Source organism: Delphinus delphis, chromosome 19 (assembly GCF_949987515.2).
Source record: "Delphinus delphis chromosome 19, mDelDel1.2, whole genome shotgun sequence".
NCBI classification, from domain to species: domain Eukaryota; kingdom Metazoa; phylum Chordata; class Mammalia; order Artiodactyla; family Delphinidae; genus Delphinus; species Delphinus delphis.
This window is the reverse complement of record NC_082701.1, coordinates 21,932,419-21,941,943: the sequence shown is the minus strand read 5'-3', so window position 1 is coordinate 21,941,943 and position 9,525 is coordinate 21,932,419.

The following is a 9,525-nucleotide window of genomic DNA, read 5'->3' as shown; positions in this document are numbered from 1 at the left end:
TTTTTAGTGGGTAATACATTGTAAATATGTTTTAAAAGATACAAAAGTCAACACAGTAGGGAGTTCCCTGGCAGTCCAGTGGTTAAGAATCCACGCTTCCACTGCAGGGGTCCTTGGTTTGATACCCAATCAGGAAACTAAGATCCTGCTGCTGTGTGGTGAGGCCAAAAAAAAGTCAATGCAGTAGAAGCCTCCCACCATCCTTATACCCTCCTCAATCAGCGTTCATTTATCCCATGTTTCCTTTATAATTTTATATTACATATTTAAGTCTTTGATCCATTTGGAATTTTTTTTTTTTTTGGTCTTTCTAGTTGATTCACCTCAACACCTCTACAGAATAATCTTATATTTTCCCTACTGGTGTGAAATACATACATATATACATATACTATATTCCCATTTGTATCTGAGTCTGTTTCTGGATTCTCTATTCCATTCCATTAATCCATCTATTCATGTGGTCTTATCAAACTGCCCTAATAGCTTTATTTTAATGACGTAGGCCTACTTCTCCCTCACTACTCTTCTTTTTCTGGAGTTTCCTGGTTCTGTTTACAATTTTATTTTTCTAAATGAACTTTCAGGTCAGCTTGTCCAGTTCCAGAGACAGTGTTTTTTATGTAATTATTGAGAGATATATTAAATTTGTAGATTAATTAGGCGAATTATATTATAGCACTTACTCTGTATTATAATTGCCTATGTAAGTTCCATAATGCTAGAGACCTCCACCTTTGTGTCCCTTGTGCTTGGCACAGTTTCTGGCACATAGTAGTTGCTTAATTATTGTTAAGTGAATACATGAATGGATGGATGAGCCTTAAAGGCCCTGTGTTTTGAAGTCACCATTGACCAAAGTGTTTTGCTTAGGGCATGACTTCATAGAAATAATAATAACCATTAATATTAATAATTTCATACAATAATAATGGGGGTTATATGTTTGAAAAAGCAATGGCTTTGACTTGCATTTGAATCACAAGTCTGTCAGCTACGTTACGTGACCTTGGACAAGTTACATAACCTCTCTGAGAGTTTTTCCTCATCCTTAAAATAAGAGCAATACCACCTACCCTGCAAAGTTGTAAGAATTAGGTGCAATTACATTTGTAAAGCATTTCACATAGTCTCTGGTAGATAGTAGATGCTCAATAAATGATAACAATTCTATCCACAAAGTTACCAATATCCATAGTAACTTCTCTTCTAGGGCTGATTGACACTAAAGGTTAGGAGGAAGGAGATGGTTCTAAAAGACAGTGGTGCCATAGTTTTGTGGTGGAAAGTACTTGAAAACAAGACAAGGCTATTTTTGAGGCAGAGATAACTGAAATTGCAGAAACTACATGAGCCAATTTCTTTTCACTAATGTTTCTCAAAGTGTGGCCTGGGGACTACCTATAATAGAATACCTTGAAGGTCTTCTTAAACATGACATGTTCCTGGACCCTACCCTTGAACCACTGAATAGACTTTCCAGGGGTGAGATTCTCAGATTCTAGAAAGTTCTTCATGTGATTCATGTGCACACTAGAGTTTGAAAACTACTGCTTTAGAATAAAGTTAGTTTTCAAAGATAAATAAATAAATGAAATAGTCTTGTCTTAAGCCAGGAAACCTAAAGGTTATTTACAAACACTGTAATACAGAGCTGTTTTCCCAATGAGGAGAGAGGCGTTATGAGAGGCAAATCAAGGAATTAATTGCCATGACTGATCTGTGTTGCCTTTCATCATCATTTATTCATTCATTTGTCCATTCAGTGGATGTCAGGCTCTGGCCAAATTGTACTATAGCCATAGTCTGTAAACTGATAAATGCTCTTCCCAAGGTAGAGTCAGGTCTTTGCTACTCCTCAGCTACTCCAGAGATGGTTTTCCCAAATTCTGCTGCTTTGGAGCTTGTACAAGCCAGCCCTACAGTCAAGTAACCATAAATAGCCCCACAGCTGTTAAGTCAGGTTAACAACTATAGGCCCTGATCAAGCGGTCTGGTTAGGCACGAATCCTGCAGAAAGTGGTGGAAGAGTACGCTGTTGAGATAGGTTAAGCCAGAAAGCATCATCCAAGTTAGAGAGCATTCTTTTCTTCCTTCCTGCATCCATTCAGCAACCTAAGGGAAAGATTATTATGTGCTAGTTAGCACTATACTAAGAACAATGCTAAGTATGGAGGCTACAAAGATGGAAACTTTCCCCTGGCCTTTATACCCCTTTATGGTATAAAAGAGGAGGCGGATGCCTAAATACCTGACATCACTATAGTGTAGCAAAGGCCATAATTGAGAAACATACAAAGTAATATATTAACCCGGGGAAATAAAGATTTTTTGCACAAACAGTGAAGCATAGTGTGTGCTGGAGTCCAAACATACCTGGGTTAATATCCTGGCATGCCACATTGCAGGTCGGTTAACCTTTCTGTGCCTTAGTTCCCCCATTACTAAAACAATGATTTTATTAGTACCTAACCGACCTCATAAAGTTGCTGTGCAGATTCAATGAAGTAACGTTCTACTTCTCCACTTCAGTCATTCAAGTACTGCTCTCAAAATTTTTGTCACATTCATAAAACAATGATATTTAATACTTTTACTTACATTGATTCACCTTTTTTAAAAAGTCCCCAACATTTTATTACAAAAATTTTTCATTCAACACAGGTGAAAGAATTTTACATGACACACCCATATAACTACCAGCTAGATTCTAGAGTTAACATTTTATTCTACTTGCTTTATTACATTTCTATACATATATCTATCCTTCTCTCCATCCAGTAAGTCCTCCTATTTTTAGTACTTTTTTTTTTTTTTTTTTAGCGGTACGCGGGCCTCTCACTGTTGTGGCCTCTCCCGTTGTGGAGCACAGCTACGGACGCGCAGGCTCAGCGGCCATGGCTCACGGGCCCAGCCGCCCCGCGGCATGTGGGATCTTCCCGGACCGGGGCACGAACCCGTGTGCCCTGCATCGGCAGGCGGGCTCTCAACCACTGCGCCACTAGGGAAGCCCAAGTACATTTTTTTTTAAAATTATTTATTTTATTTATTTATATTTGGCTGCGTTGGGTCTTCGTTGCTGCGCGTGGGCTTTCTCTAGCTGCGGCAAGCGGGGGCTACTCTTCTTTGCCGTGCACGGGCTTCTCATTGCGATGGCTTCTCTTGTTGCGGAGCACGGGCTCTAGGCGGGCGGGCTTCAGTAGTTGTGGCTCGTGGGCTTTAGAGTGCAGGCCTAGTAGTTGTGGCACACGGGCTTAGTTGTTCTGCGGCATGTGGGATCTTCCCGGACCAGGGCTCGAACCCATGTTCCCTGCATTGGCAGGCAGATTCTTAACCACTACGCCACCAGGGAAGTCCCTTTAAGTACATTTTGAAGTAAGTTGCAGACAAACAGTACACTTCCTCCTAAATACTTCAGCATGCATATCATTAACTATAATCAGATATTCAGTTTTTACAGTGTTTATGTTAAAGTTACATTAAATGAAATGCATAAATCTTAGGTGTATGTTCACTAACTGTGTAACCCAAACTTCCAGCAAGAAATGGAACATTGACATCATCCCTCATTCCCCTTCCCAGTTAATCTTTGTCCCTCCCCCCAACAGGCAACCACTTTTTTAAAAAAAAATTTATTTATTTATTTTGGCTGTGCCGGGTCTTAGTTGTGGTATGCGGGATCTTTAGTTGCAGCATGTGGACTCCTTAGTTGTGTCATTCATGAGGGATCTAGTTCCCCGACCAGGGATCAAACCGAGGCCCTTGGCAGTGAGAGTGCAGAGTCCTAACCACTGGACAACCGGAGAATTCCTGCTATGAATGTTTCTGTATAGGTCTTTTGTGAGCATATGTTTTCATTTATCTTGAGTAAAATCCTAAGAATGGGATTGCTGAGAGGTAGGTCAATATATTTTATTTTATATGAACTGCCAGACCTTTTCCCCGAATGGTATATACCATTTTACATTCCCACCAATTTGCTTGAGAGTTGGTATCTGATATTGTCAGTCTTTTTAATTTTAGACATTCTGATACATGTGGAGTGTCACAATGTGATTTTAATTTGCATTTTTCTGGTAACTAATGATATTAAATATTTTTTCGTGGGTTTATTGGCCATTTATTTGTATCTCCTCCTTTGTGAAATGTCTCTTCAAATCTTTTCTCTATTTCTTAATTGGATTGCTTACAATCTTTTTACTTTCAGGTAGTAAGAGTTCTTTACACATGCTGGATGCTAGTTCTTTGTCAGATATATATTTTGCACATAATTTCTCCTAGTCTAGACTTGCCCATTCATTTTCTTTTGATAGGCAGACACTTTAAATTTTGATGAAGTCTAATTTATCAATATTTTCTTTTATGCTTCTTGTGTCCTCTTGGTAAAGGAAAAATTATTCATGACACTTGTTAAAGAATAATGTTATTTAAGATTAGGGCCAATAGGGACCACTGCAATGGGGTCTTGTAGTGGGAAAGAGATTGGGCTCGACTCTGAATGAAACATGGACAAGTGGGAATTTACAGCCAAGCAGCAGTGCAGGGGTTAGTGGATGGAAAATCACTAAGAAAAAACATCAGGGGTAGGGATAGAATTCTGGCTAAATCAAACTAAAGGCAGGCCAGAATGATCACACATCACCTGCAGGATGATGGGGGATGAAGGACCAGGTCAGATATGGTGGAGGGAGGATTCTGATTCTAACTAAACTGACTTCGCAAGATTCTTGCTAAAATTGGACAATGCAGAGAGGAACACGGAAGTCCAAAAGTCAAGGCTTAGTTTGGAGAGAACTCAGAAGAGTGTGCATGCCTAAGTTTGCTCATGGAGAGACTCCTAGTCATGCACTAAGAAACCTTTGCCTAGCCTAAAGTCAGAGAGATATTTTCCTATGTTTTCCTTTAACATCTTTAGGTCTATGATCCTTCTAGAATTAATTTTTTTGGAGACAATCATTTATTTATTACACAGGATAAGGTCATTTAAACAGGGGGACATCATAAAAATGTGTTCAGCCTGGGGTTGCAAGCATCAATGCTCACAACTCCAATGGAAAGAGGCCACATACAACCAGGAAGGTATTGACATGCCACTCAAAAACAAGCCACAATGCTTAGGAAACTATTAGAGAGTGTTAAAAAAGTAAACAACAGGCCCCCAAATGGAGTCACTTGTGCTAAGTCTCACATCAGCAAACCAAGACTTAATACCTAATGTAACTGCAGTTTCAGCTTCTCCCAGGAATGTGACCAATCTGGAATTACCTGGTCAACACTAGTGAGGTAATCTACTTGATAGACCCCCCCCCCAACTATCCCCAAAGAAAGGTGACCTTGCCTGAAACAATCCATTCTTTGCTAGAATAACTTCCTTGCTCTGCCCCCTTCCGCCGATAAGTTTTCCATTTTTGTACAGCTCCTCAGAGCTCCTTATGAATTGTTATATAAAACCAACTAGATCTTCAAATTTATTCAGTTGAATTTTGCTTTTTAATAGGAGTCACAGAGCATAATAATAGTCTCCAGTTCACCAGTCTGCATTTTCTGTGGCTGGGTCATTAGCCCGTAGCATTTGCCTGGTGTTGTGGTTATTGAGAAGGAGACTTCCTGTATTCTAGAGAGCCTTGAAGAGTACACACTTCTGGATGTCACTGAAATCATAGTCAACTCTAGGCTTAACTAGCTCACATCACTACATTTTGGGTCTACCCTAGGTAGTGATGAGCCATCTCTGGAATTTATTTTTGTGTATGGTATGAGATTCATCTTCTTCCATATGGGTATCCAGTTATTCTAGCACCAATTTTTGAAAAGACTTCTTATCCCCATTGAATTATTTTGGTGCCTTGTTAAAAATCAAATGACCACATAAGTGGGATCTATTTCTGGGCTTTCAATTCTCCACCACTGATCTATTTGTCGATCCTTATGCCAGTACCATCTGTCTTGATTACCATAGCTTTATATAAAGTATAGAGAACAGGCAGTGTTAAGTCGCTCAATTTTGTTCCTTTCTTTGAGGATGACTTTGGATATTCTAGGAGTTTTGTATTTCCGTATAAATTTGAGAATCAGCTTGACAACTTAAAAATGCTGGAATTTGATTGGGATTGTGCTGTTTCTATGGGTCTGGAGAACTGACATCCCCTATCATTGCTGAGTCTTCTATATGTGAACATGGTATATTCTTTTATTTATTTGAGTGTTCTTTAATTTCAGCAGTGTTTTGTAATTTTCAGAATAGAGGTCTTGCCCATCTTTTGTTAAGTTCATTCCTAAGTTTTTGTTGTTGTTGTTTTGTTTTTGTGCAGTACGCGGGCCTCACTGTTGTGGCCTCTCCCGCTGCGGAGCACAGGCTCCGGACGCGCAGGCTCAGTGGCCATGGCTCATGGGCCCAGCCGCTCCACGGCATGTGGGATCTTCCCAGACCGGGGCACGAACCCGTGCCCCCTGCATCGGCAGGCGGACTCTCAACCACTGCACCACCAGGGAAGCCCCCCTAAGTATTTTTTAAATATTTATTTATTTATTTGGTTGCGCCGGGTCTTGGTTGCGGCACGTGGGATCTTCGCTGCGGCATGAGGGAATCTTCTTTTTTTAGTTTATTTAATTTATTTATTTTTGGCTGCACTGGGTCTTCGTTGCTGCGCACAGGCTTTCTCTAGTACCGGCGAGCAGGGGCTACTCTTTGTTGTGGTGCACCGACTCTAGGCACGCGGGCTTCCGTAATTGTGGCACTTGGGCTCAGTAGTTGTGGCTCGCGGGCTCTAGTGTGCAGGCTCAGTAGCTGTGGTGCACGGGCTTATTTGCTCTGCGGCATGTGGGATCTTCCCGGACCAGGGCTCGAACCTGTGTGCCCTGCATTGGCCACCAGGGAAGTCCATGAGGGATCTTTTAGTTGCAGCATGCAGGCTCTTGGTTGCAGCGTGCATGTGGGATCTAGTTCCCTGACCAGGGATCGAACCTGGGCCCCCTGCATTGGGAGCGCAGTCTTGGCCACTGGACCACCAGGGAAGTCCCAGTATTTGTGTGTGTGTGTGATGCTATTTTATTTTTGATAGATTTTTTTTCTTTCACTTTTATTCTTTTTTTAGCAAGAAAAAAATTATTAAAAGAATAGTGAAGGAATTCCCTGGCGGTCCAGTGGTTAGGACTTGGCGTGGCTTGGCCAAAAAAAAAAAAAAAAAAAAAAAGAATAGTGGAAAACTTACAGATATTGAAAATAAACTTATGGACACTAAAGGGGAAACGTGGGGGGAAGGGTTAAACTGGGAGATTGAGATTAACATATACACACTACTATATATAAAATAGATAAGTAATAAGAACCTACTGTATAGCACAGGGAACTCTACTCAATATTCTGTGATAACCTATATGAGAAAAGAATCAAAAAAAGAATGAATATATATATATACATATATAAAACTGAGTCACTTTGCTGTACATCTGAAACGAATACAACATTGTAAATCAACTATACTCCAATAAAATTTTAAGAGAGAGAGAATAGTGGAAATGACTCATATGTCCATTAATAGAATGTGTAAGTAAACTGTGAGAGTCAGACAATGAAAGATGACAATGAAAAAAACAAACCACTGATAGAGACGACAACATGAATATATCTCACAGACCTAATCTTGAGTTAAAGAACCAGAGAGTATGCACTGAGCATGTGCTGTTAATTCCACTTATATAAAGTTCACAACCATGCAAAACAGATCTATGGTGTTCGTGTCAAGACACTGGTAACCGTTAGTGGCAGAGGGACTGCAAGGGCACCTGGTGAGGGATGCTGCATGCTGGTTACCCAGGTGTGCTTGGGGTGGGATGTTCATTGAGTTGCACACTTGATATGTGCTCTTTTCTGTGTATGCATCAAAGTCACACAGAAAGAAATCAACACAGAGCTACTCGGTAAGGCAAAATGTCACCCCTAAGTGCTCAAGAAGCAGGGTTGGGGCTGTAGGTCCAAGCATGCTTCCCAAACCTGGCACAGAACTTGAATGAGCACCTCTCTGTTGCTGTGGCTGAGCACTAAATGCGGCTGTTTGCTTGGGGATGCCTCTGCCTGGGTTATGCCCATATCAGTACTTAACATTGGATTATTTATGCATTTGTTTATTTTCTGTCTCCCCAACTAGGGTGTGATCTCACTGCAGGCATGTAGTAAACACACAACAAATATTTATTGGATGTATTTGTCTCTATATCCTTCCTTCCCTGAGCAGAATTTGCCTTCTCATGGATGTATTCTTTCACCTATATTCTTTTCTTGCAAACATCCATCGTCTTATATAGATACAAAATAAAAGAAATAGAAGAATTTTTCCCTATGATGAGAACTCTTAGGATTTACACTTTTAACGAATTTCATATACAATACACAACAGTGTTAATTATATTACTCATGTTGTACATTACATCCCTAGGACTTATTTATAACGGGAAAATTGTACCTTTGACTACCTTTGTCCAATTCTCCCCACACCCCGCCTGTGGTAACCCCAAATTTGATCTCCTTCTTTATGAGTTTGTTTGTTTTTAATAACTACATTATTTTTCAGAATCCAGCAGCTTTTTAAAAATATTTATTTTTGGCTGCATTGGGTCTTCGTTGCTGCGCATGGGCTTTCTCTAGTTGCGGCGAGCGGGGGCTACTCTTCGTTGCAGTGTGCAGGTTTCTCATTGCAGTGGCTTCTCTTGCTGCAGAGCACGGGCTCTAGGTGCACGGGCTTCAGTAGTTGTGGTACACGGGCTCAGTAGTTGTGGCTTGTGGGCTCTAGAGCGCAGGCTCAGTAGTTGTGGTGCATGGACTTAGTTGCTCTGCGGCATGTGGGATCTTCCCGGACCAGGGCTCAAACCCGCGTCTCCTGCATTGGCAGGTGGATTCTTAACCGCTGCACCACCAGGGAAGTCCCTGTTTGTTTTTGAAGAATAATTGACCTACAACACTATGTAAGTTGCTGGTGCACAATATAGTGATTCAATATTTCTATACATTTCAAAATGATCACCACTGTGAAGCTATTTTATTATTATTTCTTTTGTCCGCACCACACGCTCATGGAATTTAATTCCCCCACCTGGGATCAAACCTGGGCCCTGGTAGTGAAAGTGCTGAGTCCTAACCACTGGACTACCAGGGAATTCCCCACTAATTAGTTCTTGTAGCTGTTGTATACGGAGTCAATATTTACTTAAATTTATTTGAAAAAGAAACTTTAACAGAAAATCAACCCTTTGGAAAAAAGTCTAGCAGTTCCTCAAAAGGTTAAACATAATTACTGAAGCAGAGCAGGACCCTGTGGTCCTTTCCCGCCATAACCTCCGCCTGCCTTTTGTCTGTGAAAAAACTTTAGCCAAAGAATAAGTTTAATCAGAGAAATAAGATCGTTTAGTCATTAAGCATAGTCAAGGACCTTTAGTTCCTTCTCAAGGGCTATAGATAATATTCTGAGCCATGTCCTGTGAGCTGTCTTGTAGATACAGAACCCCCCCCAGAAGTTAACTATGTGATGA